At 38.4% G+C, this 14,375-nt stretch overlaps 1 pseudogene; it reads left to right on the top strand.

Annotated features, from left to right (window-relative positions):
- LOC109725850 lies at nucleotides 3,717-5,593 on the top strand (annotated as a pseudogene).

The raw sequence follows: 14,375 nt of genomic DNA, 5'->3' as shown, positions 1-14,375 counted from the left end.
GCCTCACTCCTCTCGTCACTGCGGCGCCGCTCCGCATCCGCACGGACTGTCGCAATGAATTGAGTAGAACTGTTTGATCCATTATATCTTTTACCTGCTATTTGAGTTAGAATAATAAAAAAAATGTTATGTATTTTTAAGTTTAAAATGAAAATCCTTTGGTTAAAAATCTCTTAGATATTAGAGTTCCTTTTTCTTTTTTTTTTCTCTCGTTTCAGCTATTTAGTAGCTTAAAATTATTTTAATACATAGTGAACAAAATTATTTTAATACATAGTGAACAAAGATTTTATAGGACGACTTAATCCTCTGTATATGTTGCTTTATGAATCAATTATTTGTTCGATGTTATATATAGCTGATGAATTAAGCCGCCTCACCATGCATGGAGAGGATTTATGATCTCATTTTATTTTTTTTATTTAATTCGGATCGGCCTAAGTTTTGGGCCAAATAAGAAAAAAGGATAACTCAAATTTAGATGGACCTTAATTAACTTAATTCTATGATCAGATGCGGTTTCTCTGCATGCATGAAACACTACATATATGTCAAGCATATATAATAACACTAGCACAGGCATAAACATATTCTCTCCAATTTCACCCTAAAAAAGTAAAAAAAGAAATCATCTCCAAATTAAATATCATCTAGAAAAAAAAAAAACATTTAGTTGTAGCTATTAGACAAAGTGGGGGCATGTTAAAAATGAAAAAAGAATGTATATTTTTGTTGATTCAGTGAGCCCAATAGTCAAATCAACTAGCGTATTTAAATTTAGGACGTTGTGGTCTGTATATTATGTTTATGTAGATTTCGCAAACCTACTGAATCAATAACACTTCTATGCAAATGTGTCAAAATACATGCCCCCTGGAGGCAGGTTCCATCACTGTACCAATCACCATTAGTATAGTGCTACACAACGTACTCTAAGAATTGCTTTGTTGACTAGGATAGCTCAAAATCACTGATTAGGAAACTAATCTAATCAGTGATTTTGAGCTATCCTAGTCAACTCAAAATCACTGATTAGATATAGAATTCATTTCCGACCATTCCTAAAGTAAGTGATAAAGGACTTGGTGGTCGATACCCGAGACCCAAGTTCGAATTCTAGTTGATTCACATTTCCAGCTAAATTTATTTCTAAATAAAATAAACGAAGCGAGTAACGTGCTACTTATCTCTCAATATATATATATATATATATATATATAGAATTAGGCTGGAATACTATTAATAGTAAAACGCTCTTTTTGAAATCAAGTTTTTAACCCTTGAGTGAAAAATTGTAAGGTCAGAATGATATTAGTCAGTTAAAGTTGAGTGATCCCCCTAGGGTTGAGTGGTCCCCATTGGGTTATAATATTTTATCCAATAGTTAGAAATAATAAAAAGAGTTGATCCAAAGGCTTAAAAACTGGTAACAACAATAGAATGTTGCTACTAATAGTAGCCCAGTTCAGCTCTATATATATATATAACCCATTTTAAGAAAATTGGAAGATCAAATATATAGTCAATAAATTATAACTGTGTAAGTATTTGATTAGCCTGTGATAAATCTTATGTTGTAAGTGATAGTATTTTTTTTTAAAAAAAAAGACTCAATTAATGCAACGTCGGCGAGAAAAGAAATTTAAATTCATTTATTTTTTTTCAATAATGGTTGAAAGAAAACTGCGCCCAAAATAAGTGCCCAAACTAGTTAACATTCCAATAAATTAAAAGAGGTTAACTGCTGGAATTGAGAATTTAAACTCCTACTAAACCACTAAATCCCTCAAACATTAGGTCTCGAAAGTTTTTTTTTCTTTTTTTTTAATAGTGGGATTATTTTTGTTCCTCTTCACTCACCATAGTTAAGGGTCTGTTTGTTTTGATATAAGTGAAGGGATAGAACTAAAGTCCCATCACTTTCGTTATTTATTTTCGTATAACTCAAAAATATAATGTAACTCAAGTTATGTTAGATCTCTACTTTACCTACTCTCAATTTTTTTCTCTAAAATACTGAACTCAGCTTCCGTCATACTCAGCATGTTCTAAAAAATTTATTAAATAGTAAAATCTAAACTCTACTCCTTTATAATAAATTAGAATTACCTTATTTATAATAAATTAAGATTATTTTTAAATAATAATAAAAAAATTAATTATATAATAGGTTAAATTTTATAACGGTAAGTTTACCATTATATTCATAAGATAACGAGAATCACTTATATCAAAACAAACAATGTAACTAAAAAAACTAATTTTATCAGCATCAAGTTACTTCAAAATAAATAGAAGAAGTAATTTAATTTAACTTTCAGACTGTACGAAATACGTCAAAATAAACAACAAAAAAATAATCACACTTTAAAAAACTCAAACACAATTATACTTGAGTTACGTTGGATCAGCATATTCGTCAATCCAAACACCCCCTAAATAGTGGATGTAACTGGAAAGCAATCCTTGCAATATATCCTTGGAATAATTAGTGGATCGTGTAATTAATGGATCCAACTTACTTGTTTGGCCGGTAAAGAATATATACGTATTGTCTCCTTATTGCTTAGGAACAAAATCAAAAGTACCGTTTCAAAAGAATGTACTTAATCGGGGGCTTAAAATGTAACTTACAGACGAGAGAGTGGAAAATAATTGACAGAAAAAAAAATACAACATTAACAATCTACTTCGGGCCTCAATCACTCTTTGTTTATGGTGCAATTATAAAAACAATACAATTAATTTTCACATCTAAATTTAGTAACTATTTTTAATTTTTATTTAAATAAACAATAAATAAAATATAAAAACTAGCCATTTGTATAAACGTTTTTATACATCAAAAATTCATTATGACAGTGCAGTGGTTTTTTTTTTTAAAAAAAAGAGATAGTCTCTAAAAATTACTAAAACTGAGAATGAGATAATCTGAGGTGTGTAGCCGTGTTAGGGATTGAGAATTATTTTCCAGAAAAAAAACACAACTTTAACAATCTACTTCGGGTCTCAATTACTCTTTGTTTATTGTGCAATTATAAAAATAATACAATAAATTTTCACATCTAAATTTTATAACTGTTTTTAATTTTTATTTAAATAAACAATAAATAAAATATAAAAACTAGTCATTTATATAGGTAGCACACTATCCGTTTTGTTTATTTTATTTAGAAATAAATTTAGCTAGAAATGTGAATCAACTAAGATTTGAACTTGTGATCCCGGGTACCAACCAATTATCCCTTTGCCACTTGCTTTAGAAACAATCGGTATATCCAAAATTAATTATGACGGTGCAGTGGTTTTTGAACGAGATTGTCAGAGATGTATAGCCGTGTTAGGGAGTGTGAACATGAACACTCAACTAGTTAAATATAAAATATATATATTCGATTTGTTATTTAACTGAACACAAACGAGCTAATTTTAACTCATATTTGATTTATTTATTAGACAAGCTAAATTTCTCGACTCGTATTCGACTTATTTATTAAAAAAAATATACGAGCCGGTTCTCGAACAATGCTGATCAATTGCTAACCCCTGGCCATGGAGGCGATTGGGCTTCCGTTTTCCTACAACTCGAGGGGCAAGTTGAAGATCTCACCCCCCACGTGGGCCCCACCCCCTCGTACCTCCCCCCTCTCTCTCTTTCTTTTTTCTTTCTTTTCTCTCTCTCTCTCTCTATATATATATATATAATATATATATATATACCACACTTTTCCTGTTCTCCCTCTTCACTCCCCAACACACCTCCTGGCCTTCGTCTTCTCTCGTCGTCTCCTTCCTCTCAGGCCCCCACGCCGAGCCGCAGCACCGCTCCGAAACCCTAGGAGGGCGCCATGGTCGACGTCGACCGGAGGATGGCGGGGCTCTCCCCGGCCCACGCGGCCGGTCTCCGCCGCCTCTCCGCGCGCGCCGCCGCCGCCGCCTCTGCCGCCCCCGCCGCCGCCTCCCGGGACGGGCTCTTCTCCTTCGCCGGCGTGGCTGAGTCGGTGATCTCCCACCTCCGCGCCTGCTCCGTCCCCATCCTCCAGGGCCTCTCCGACGCCGAGCTGGGCCGCGCCGAGGCCGAGTTTGGGTTCTCCTTCCCCCCCGACCTCCGCGCCGTGCTCTCGCTCGGCCTCCCCTCCGGCCCCGGATTTCCGGACTGGCGCTCGCTCGCCTCCATCGGCGCCGCGCTCGAGCTCCCCGTCGCCGCCGCCTCCCTCCAGGTGGCCCGCGCCGCGCTCTGGCCCCGCTCCTGGGGCGCCGCACCCGTCGCCACTGGCCGGACCGCGCCCTCCGCCTCGCCCGCGCCGCGCTCCGCCGCGCCCCGCTCCTCCTCCCCCTATTCGACCGCTGCTACCTCCCCTGCCGCCCCTCCCTCGCCGGCAACCCCGTCTTCTTCGTCGCCGAGGACTGCGTCCTCTGCTGCGCCCTCGACCTCTCCGGCTTCTTCCACGCCGAATCCACCTTCCTCCGCCCCGTCCCCGCCCCCGATCCCAAACCCTCTCACCACCCCTCTCCCTCCATGCGGCGGAGCCTCGACGCCGCCCCGGGCAAGGCCCCGCGCTGGATCGAGTTCTGGAGCGACGCCGCCTCCGATCGCCGCCGCCGCATCTCCTCCTCCTCCGAGGCCTCGTCGTCGTGCTCCTCGTCCTCGTCGTCGTCGTGCTCCTCCTCCCCGCCTCCCCCCGATCCCGAGCGCTTCCTCGAGATCCGCCCCGCGCCGCGCGCCCCGGAGTGGGTCGGCCCCTACCTCGACCGAATCGGCTCGTTCCTGCGCGACGGGGGCTGGGGCGAATCCGACGTCCGCGAGATGGTCAGCGCGTCGGCCCCGGGGCTCCTCGACGGCGACGATGCCTCCTCCTCCTCCTCCTCCTCCTCCTCGGCGCTGCTCGACGCGCGAGCCGCGCTCGACGCGCTCCTCGTGAGGGCCGATCGGTGCTCGGACTCGCTCCGGAGGGCCGGGTGGAGCTCCGACGACGTCTCCGACGCTCTCGGCCTCGACCTCCGCGTGCGGCCGCCGAGGCCGCCGGTGAAGTTACCGCCGCACATCGCGCTCAAGATCCAGAAGCTCGTCGAGGCGGTGACCCGATCCTAACTTACCCAATGGCGGTTTCCCGATCCAAAAGCTCCTCCCTCCCTCCTCTCGATCCCCGTCCCCTTTTTCCTTTTTCTGTTTTTTGAGATCGTTTTTATTTTAGCTACATATATACTTTTTGCTTTATATAATTATTATATATTATATATATCTATATATATAACTGTAATAAGGGAATGTAAAAGATGGAGCATAGAAAAAGGCATACTTGTGTAATATTATTACCCGGTGTTCAAAATGGGAGTCGTGATTAAAATAAAAAATATATATATATAAGAGTAAAAGATAATAAGAAATTAACGAGGATTACATGATACGGATGCAAAATAATGAAGCGAAGCTGTCTTAAACTGTAGAGCTTTCATGTTGGCTGCTTGTACATAACTTTTTTGTGTTTCTTTAATTCGGAGGGTTCGGGGGAAAAATCTTTGTCGCTCTTTAATTTCTCGCATCATTTCATTTCATATATATTTTCAATCGATCGATGGCCAGTTTAATTCACAGCATTATTTGATAATTATTCTAGTTGCAGTAATGCTCGAATCTTAAAACTAATGCCTCGCTCAATTTTTTATTTGTCTCTCTACAAAAAGAATGGTTTTGTTTTTATTTAGCGACTTTTACAGCAGGGGGCCCCCCCTAAAAGCACACGCGCGGATGTCCATAGTTGGCATCCCTGGGCTGGTAATATCGAAGAGAGAGAGAGAGAGAGGCATCCACGGATTCCCCACTTCCTCCAACCCCCCACCCCATGTACGCTTCCACTTCCAACTCGCACTTGCTGTGAAAGCGTGAAAAAGTCTCTCTCTCTCTCTCGTTCACTTCCGTGGCGCACAGCTTCGGGAGTTGGCTCGGGTTCAGGATTTGACACTACGGGCGAGGGAATTGATGCACGCTGATGAGCCAGAAAAGGAAATAAATAAATAAATAAATAAATAAAGGTTTACAGTCGCATATAATAAATATAATTATTAAAATTGTCTATGTTATAACCGCCCGATGTTTCAGTAACTTATAAGATCAACATTTTCAAGGACATGTCGTAGCACTCCTTCCTAAATCGAGGCACTCTTTTGGTTGTTGGCACCGGCCACCGAGCGAAGGGCGTGTACCGTGCAAAGGGTGCTCAAATGTGTTTGAATTTTTGAACTTGGCGCGGCCTTGTATCTTCTGATACTTTTTGAATATTTTTTTTAAAAAAAATTTGATTCATCAACTATATTTTTGTTAATTATTTTGACTGATTATATCTGAAGTTCCGAGAACGGAAATGCAGGCACGTGGATTGGGTCCTTTCAGATGGTGCTTCGACACTGTCTGCACTTCTGGGACCGTAGATTAAGAAAGGCCCCTTTACATGATACGAGTCCATTGGCTTAAGCTGAGCACGCATAATTGAATATTTCAGATCTAATTATTAAATGCTCATTTAGAACCCCTATATATGTTCTCATAGACATACATATATACGGGACATTTAATGCATCATGTGTCTTATTTTTGGCGACAAATTAATTATCCCAATTTGAAATGAACACAATTCCAACATTAGCCTATGTATCCCTTCTGGCAAATTGGTTCACTTAGTACTATTATGTCGCAATTCCCAAAACAACTGAACAATAGCTATTACTTGTCATATTTAATTTATGGGGCAATGTTGAACAGCTGCTCCATCAATGGTAAAAACTTTGTACTTAAATACCTGCTCCCTTTAATTCCAGCATACCCTGAAGGACTACTATATATATATATATATATATATATATAGAGTCAAGTTCAAATGACATATGTGTATTGGTGTACAGTGTTACACTCTTTTTAGGCCGTAGATCTAAATATAATCCAAGGATACAGCAATGGCAACTTTTTTAACTGGTCATTAAGTTGAGATCAAATAGTTGTCATATCTCTGACCATCACTTTAATGCCTGACGCGATCTCGCACTAGCGCGCACACACACACACACACTCTCTCTCTCTCTCTCTTCCCAATATCTTTTGGTGCATGCATTCATGATTTTTTTTCTCCTTCTTGGCCTGAACTTTGCAGCTCTATACTCCTTTCACTTACTCGCAACATACATTAGAAGGGATAAAGAATCTGAATTTTAATACACTGAAATTTAGTAAAATTCAGTTAATTTCAAAATTAACTAGATGGTTGCAATTGATTTTAATACACTAAAATTTAATTTTATAAAAAATTCAAAATTTAATTGACTACAACAATTCACATTAAAATAAATAAAATTTTTAAGAAATTATTAACAGATTAAGTAAAGTTCAAGGGCCAATTATAGCAATAACCCCTTTATAATATGTTTTACTGTTAAACTTCATTATATGCTTTCACACTTTTAAAAAAACGAATGTTTTTTGTGCACATAAAATTAATGTAAATAATTAGAGTAACAAACCTTATACATGAGTATGGGATAAAAAAAATTATGTAAACTTTCATGCTCAAAACCACCCCCCCCCCAAAAAAAAGAAAAACTTCATAAGTTTCACATTTACACTATTTCAACCATTCTAAATAGAAAAAAAATATCACCTTTCAGATTGTATTTGCAACCTATATATATAATTAGAGTAATTACANTGAGACCCTACTACGTTATCCTGCTATAGAAAAACATAAATTAGCACGCTATGTCATCCGAACGAACCGCACGATTCGTCCGATTCGCAAAAACTAATACGAGCTCAATCTTGGCTCATCTGCTTCCGAAAGCGAGCTTCGACAAAAAGCTGAAGCCAAATTTAAATTTGTTCTTGTATGTTTGCAGGACCACATATGTAAAGCATACGCACAAGGCGAGTTCGTAAAGCTGATCATATATATGATGCTTCGTAACAATGTTTTGCTTTAATCTTAGAAACGACACCGCGCACAACGCAGAGCCCCAACTGTGCATCAAAAGTGCAACGTTCTTTTGCTCTCCCATCCACCAGCAAAATTGGCGCTTGACAACTGTGTGTGTTCTCGGGCTCACGGATCCCCCACGATCCGACATTTATATGTATATATGTATGTGTACATGTGCGTGTGTGTGTGTGTTATATATATATATATATTGTAACATTATTGATAGATCGAACCCCACATGTACAATAGCTTTCAGGTACAACGAGATGCAGGAGCAGGGGCGTGAAATAATTCGTGCAACAGCTAAGCAAAATGCGGCCCCTAGTAGTAACCTGCAGTGCTTTTTACATCTCAATTTAATGAGATCGCGGGGCTACAAATATGGAGTTGCAATTTGTAAGTTCTCTGAGGGGAGAGAAGATAATAAAAGAGAAATTATCCTCCTTCATTGATGGATCATCAATTTTTACTTGTCAAATCAATTTTTTCTAAGTAAAATTTATTTAATTAATTTTTGTGAATTTTAGGATGGAGAGTGTAAGATGTTTTGGAATGTAAGAATAGAATTTTCCTCTCAAAATGTGCTAAAATGCTGTTGATATATTGATAATTACAAAATAATAAATAGTTGGTGATTTAGGTCGTAATTGACTGCATAAATATTTTATTCGGATTATCTCTTTAATATGCTAAAAAAGAACATAACATTTGACGGATGAGGTGTGCTATCAAATGTCAAAAATGAAATGTCATATTTGGCCTTTAAGTTATTCATTTGGAAGTAAGTAAAATATATTATGCTGATAAATTATAAATGTCGTGATTTTTTTTTAAAAAGTAAAAATTAAAATATTATACCACACAAAAGAATCTTCCTATCGAAAAAATTATTATTGGACATTTTATTCCGACACCAAATAAGACCTTAGATTTACAAATAATTTTTTTTTTTTTGAGAGATAGGTAGCATACTACCCGCTGCGTTTATTTTATTTAGAAATAAACTTAGCTGAAAATATGAATCAATTTGGATTCGAACTTGGGACCTCGGATATCAACCACCAAGCCCTTTGTCACTTGCTCCAGGGACGGTTGGTTTTATAAATAAAATATCCACTTGACTTATTTAATTCTATTGCAAGGTGTAGTATTATTCCATATTGTTTACAAAGTGTTAATAGAAGAAAGAATTATAACACTTCACCAGCCCCTTGTTTAAGCAAAATTGTGCGTATCAAATTGAGGTTCCAGTTTTGAACACTTATAATCTGATTTATGTTGCTTGTTGCCGTAAATTTAATTACAATCACGAGTAAAACTTTTCCAAAAAGAGTCAATAAGATGGTCACATCATTGCTCAAGAGATAAGCTGCGTAACTACAATTTAAATGTAACTCAGGCATTGTCCTAATCTGCGCATCCTCTTAAGTTAAGATAAACATGAGAATAAAATAAAAAAAAAAAATTCTCTATCAAATCACCATGGCATTCCCAAGATTTGAAATGGGAAATGCTAAGAAAAAATGCGAACGTGTCGGTTTCTAAAATTTCAAAAGAGCATGGGGAGTGTGTTGTGACGCATACATAGAAATAGAATCTCTCGGAATACGAAAAGAAAACAGAGTTCATATCTTTATTTTATTTTATTGTTGTTATTATTATTATTATTATTTTACAGTTTCCACTACACCGTTTTAGAATCCAAGGGCAATTAAAATTGCGCTACTTTGAGAATCCGTACACGAATGTAGTAAACAATGACACGTGAGATCTCAGGGGCCACGTGAGTGGATTAATCGAATCACCTCACATAGTTAACACCTTGGAACTTACCCACACAGGAGAAATTATATATTAATTTCCTAGGACCGGGTCTACCAGATTCATCGTGGACAACCCAATATTGTATTTTTAGTTTTATTTATTATTATTTCTTTTAGTTCTCAATAATTTAAATTAAAAATAAATTTTAAATTTTTGAGAATACAATGACAATGAGAATTGAGAATTTGGGTCCCTCCTACAAAACTCTTTTTAAACGTACGTCACATATTGGACAGACACTAATATATAGAAAAATTCGACAAATTATCCATGTATTAGCATATTGCACACTCCATTATGTAGTTATAAGAGGATGCCTGTTTTGATTGAACTCGAGGCCGAATTAGCGGAGTTTTCATGACCAAAGTTCATTAGTGTTTGGATGAGAGCCGTCGGGTTCGGCTTTCATGGAGTTTACGCCATCTGCGCTTGCAAATCTATCTCATAAAGCCGCGACTTTGCATAAGTGGGAACTCGCGATTTTATATACAAATGAAACTCACAGCTTCAACAGGGTATAGTTTGGTTTTTCCAAACATGCTCTGAATTTTTGTGTATAAAATAATTCTATAATAATAAAAAAATATATTAAACAAGAAATAAAAATAAAATTCTACACACTTATCAACAAACACATAAAATATCTTAAAATGCATATATAAAATAGACCAGTGCTATTAGGAGTACAGCAGTTTTTTTGCTCGATCCTAACTTCCAAACTATTTATCAATTTTGATGAATGATTAAAATTAGAGAGAAAAAAAATTTTGAAAAAAAAATTGAGTGTCTCAATTTTTCTTCTTTTTAATTTTTTTTTTCAATTCCTCTTCTCTCTCATCCTGACCATTCATTAAAATTGATGGATAATAAAAGCACAAGAACCACTGTCTTCTAATAGCACAGTAATTTAACTCTATAAAATAATGAAAGTTACCGCATTATACTGTAATAAACGAGCAACTTGAACCTGGGAAAGGATGCGAGGTGGAGGGTATATAAAATAGCTTGGACGGTCCACAACCGATGTGGTGCACCAGGTCTAGGGTATGAGAGGCGTACTAGGTCCCCAACGGTCACTTCTGAGCTGTGTACGTACGTAGCACATATAGATGCCCTGGCCTCATTAATTATTACAGTGTTTGAAGGAAGAGAGAGAGAGAGAGAGAGAGAGAGAGAGAGAGAGAAGAGAGGAGGGGGAAGATGCTCTTCCGCACGCACGAGTCGACGCGAGCGTCGCCGGGTCACCGCCACCGCGCACGGGGCGTCACGTGCGGTATGGTGGTGGGCCCCGCGAAGCGTCACGTGCGCATGTAGCTGGTCCGAGCCCACCCGGATCGATCGACACCACATGCGTGCGTATGCCCGCATGCATGCATTGGCAGCTCGAGCCCACCTGATTAGCCGCGTGCGGACGTACGCGGCCGGGGAGGGCAGCTGCAGCTGCACCTGCACCTGCATGCGATCGAACCACTTCCTTCTGTAATGCCTCTCTGCCCCTCGACTACGCATCGTCTGCTTAGATATAAGGCGAATCATGCTCCGCACATTAGTTAAAGAGTTAATGCAAGAGATTAGCCCGAGGCCTCTTAGAATGGATCAGACTAATTTAGGATTGACTCTGATACCATATTAAAAATTTCAAATCCAACTCAAAAACTTAGACTAATAAATAAAGACCAATCAGCTCCATGTTTCATATCTCGTGCTTTAAAATCTAGACAGGATAAGATATTATTGTGTGAACTTGTCTAGCTATTCTGCTATACGTGTATATGACCAATCAAAATATATTAATTATACGTAGCAGTTCGAAGAGATTTGATCAGAAATGTTAGACAATTTTGGAAGATTATTTTTATCCTTGAGTTTATTTCAAGTCAAAATCACTTCTCTTGGTTGGGCTAGCTAGCTGATTCTCTTTTTATTAAAAAAAAAAAAAAAAAAAAAAAAAAAAAAAACTCTAGCTTGCTAGAAAACAAGAATAAAAGATGAAGCACTAATGCAAAGTTCTTAGAAAGTTGGGCATATTATTATTCAAGATCATCCTAAACAATTCTTCCTCAAGATCCAAAGTTTCCTTCATACCTAATATGGCATGTAGTAATTGTAACTTGTTCCAACAAATAGTGATGAGTGAATTAACTACTTACTTGGCCCTTCCAAGAGATAAATGTTGTAATTAATTATAACTCCAACCACATCCTTCTCTTGGGAGTTACAACTGAGAACTCAAAAGTGACACTCTATTAATTGGATATTTCAAAATGGTTGATGGTACGGGGGAGTTGCTCCTGTTACATTAATTACATGTCCCAAAGCCTAAAAACAAAGTACCATCCCCCATGCCCCCTTGTCTTGCAAATGCACATCTTGGTCAATGTCATCATACTACATAGTTTGCTTCACCCTTAATGCAATAGTATATATCTAAATACATGACAGAAATAACTAGATTTGTCCTCTTCTCTCTTTTTCTCTGTCTATCATCATGTGTGTCTTTTGGATAACGAAGTTTCTAGTGGTAGAGAGAGGATTTAATGTTGTGGGCTCTCCATGTCTAGTATTAGGCCTTCAAATTGAGAACAATGGTACTATTGCTCCACGACCACGAGAGGTGATATGAATGAGCTCTTCTATATATGTTCCACCACCTCATTTGCCAAGGATAGTGACCATTCTTAACCATCTAGAATGGACCACTTTGGAAAAGATGTCCCTTAACTTTCAATGTATGGTAAGCAAAATTAAAATCTAACAAGTCGTCATAGTCTCAAAAAAAACATCCAACCCCACAAATTAAACCACTAGAGAAATTAATAAGGGCCCCTGATATTATTTCACATTAATCATTCTAATAAGCTCCAGGGAACTTATACATAATTCAGAGAAAAGTGTATTAGCATTATTGTGTTTGGCTCTTCAAGATGAGGAGTGAGAAAGGGGTATGTGAACAGCGTGTTTATTTCCATCTCGTTAGGTGTGTTTCCGACATACCTAATCGGAGGGTCGCAATCTTCGACTTGTTTGCCTAGTCACAAAGAAACCAATATAATTGACAAAGTAAAACAAAAAAAGTAGTTGGAAGAGCAATGTCTCAATCCTATTTCTAAGTGACTGCTAAAGGAATGGTACATCAATTTTTTCTAAGTTGTAGCTAGTTAGTTAATTTCTTCATGAGTGCAAGCTTTTCTCCTTTTTTTTAACATATAAAAGAACATTGTTCTTGCTGAATAAATTAAAAATTAGAACACCGTTCACTCGTGGTTAAAGTTTTTAGAGATAAACAGTTACTTCATATTGTTTAACATGTTATTCGAGGTAGGAAACATATATGGTTAATTAAATGCTTGTGCCCCACCAAATGGTAGCTCGAAGAGCAATGTCTCAATACTATTTCCAAGTGACTAATGAAGTTCTTGTTGAATAAATTAAGAATTAAAAATATAACCCACCACGACTAATGAAGTTCTTGTTGAATAATCCTATATCGGATAATATATATAAAAGAGTGTGAGGGTTGGTCTTATATGTGATGGGCACACTAAAACTAAGTATTAGACTAAAATACTTTGGGCCAGTGGTTTAGGGCTAATGAGTTATTAGAGCAAGTGGACTAGATTGTTACAATTCGTATCAGAGTCAGTTCACTAACCGAAAACGTAAGATGAGCCTCACATCGCTAGGGATGCAAATGGATCAGGGTTAGTGGAGCTCCCGCCCCGATCCCCCCGAATGGGGTGGTAAGTGGGAACAAAAAATATAACCCACCCCGAATCCGCCCCGATCTGCCAAATAAATGGAGTGGTAGGCGGAAAACCCTTTTCTTCCTTCAAACCATTCTGATTCGTCAAAAATCTACCAAAAATTCACTCTCGCCCCGATCCGCCCCGAATGGGGCAGTAAGTGAGAGCCAAAAATAAAGCAAAAAATAACCCGCCCCAATAAGAAATGGAGCGGAAGGTGAGGGAACCCTCCCACCCTTGGAAGGTGTGATTTGGTTAACAAGCACATTGGGGCCTAAAATTAGTAGGAGTACGTAACATTCCAATAGTTCAACATCATACAATGGCCGACGAGGACGTAAAAAGGAGTATGTGACATTCCAACTAATCGTCCCATATTAAGATAATGGCCGGCGAGGACGTCAGAGCTAAAGAAGAAGAAGTACGTGACATTTCAATAGTGGCATGTCGTATGATATGGAAGAGTGCACCGGGCAAACAGGAGAAATATGTGACACTTTAATATTCTCACATCAGTTAATGTAGGAGAGTATTAGACGCTTATATTTGACGAGTATATTAAAGCTAATAACTAGGTTTAAATATTTTAGGTCGGTTATTTATACCCCAACGAAAATAGGGCCACCCTGGCCTTAATATGTTTGTGAATTGGGAACCTTCAACCTCATTGAGTTTCTACTTTGGGCCATAACAACCACATAATAGGGCCGACGATGCAGAGGCCTCAATAATTAGGCCGACCTCAGGACCCACAGCCACAAACCCTGCTTTTTTGATGGGATGAGAGTCATGAGACATCTGTACCATGGGCCCATGGCTGACCCCGCCTAAAAAATGTCCCTTT

The sequence above is a fragment of the Ananas comosus genome, linkage group 2, assembly GCF_001540865.1.
Source record: "Ananas comosus cultivar F153 linkage group 2, ASM154086v1, whole genome shotgun sequence".
Classification (NCBI taxonomy): domain Eukaryota; kingdom Viridiplantae; phylum Streptophyta; class Magnoliopsida; order Poales; family Bromeliaceae; genus Ananas; species Ananas comosus.
This window is presented reverse-complemented; position numbering and strand designations above follow the sequence as displayed.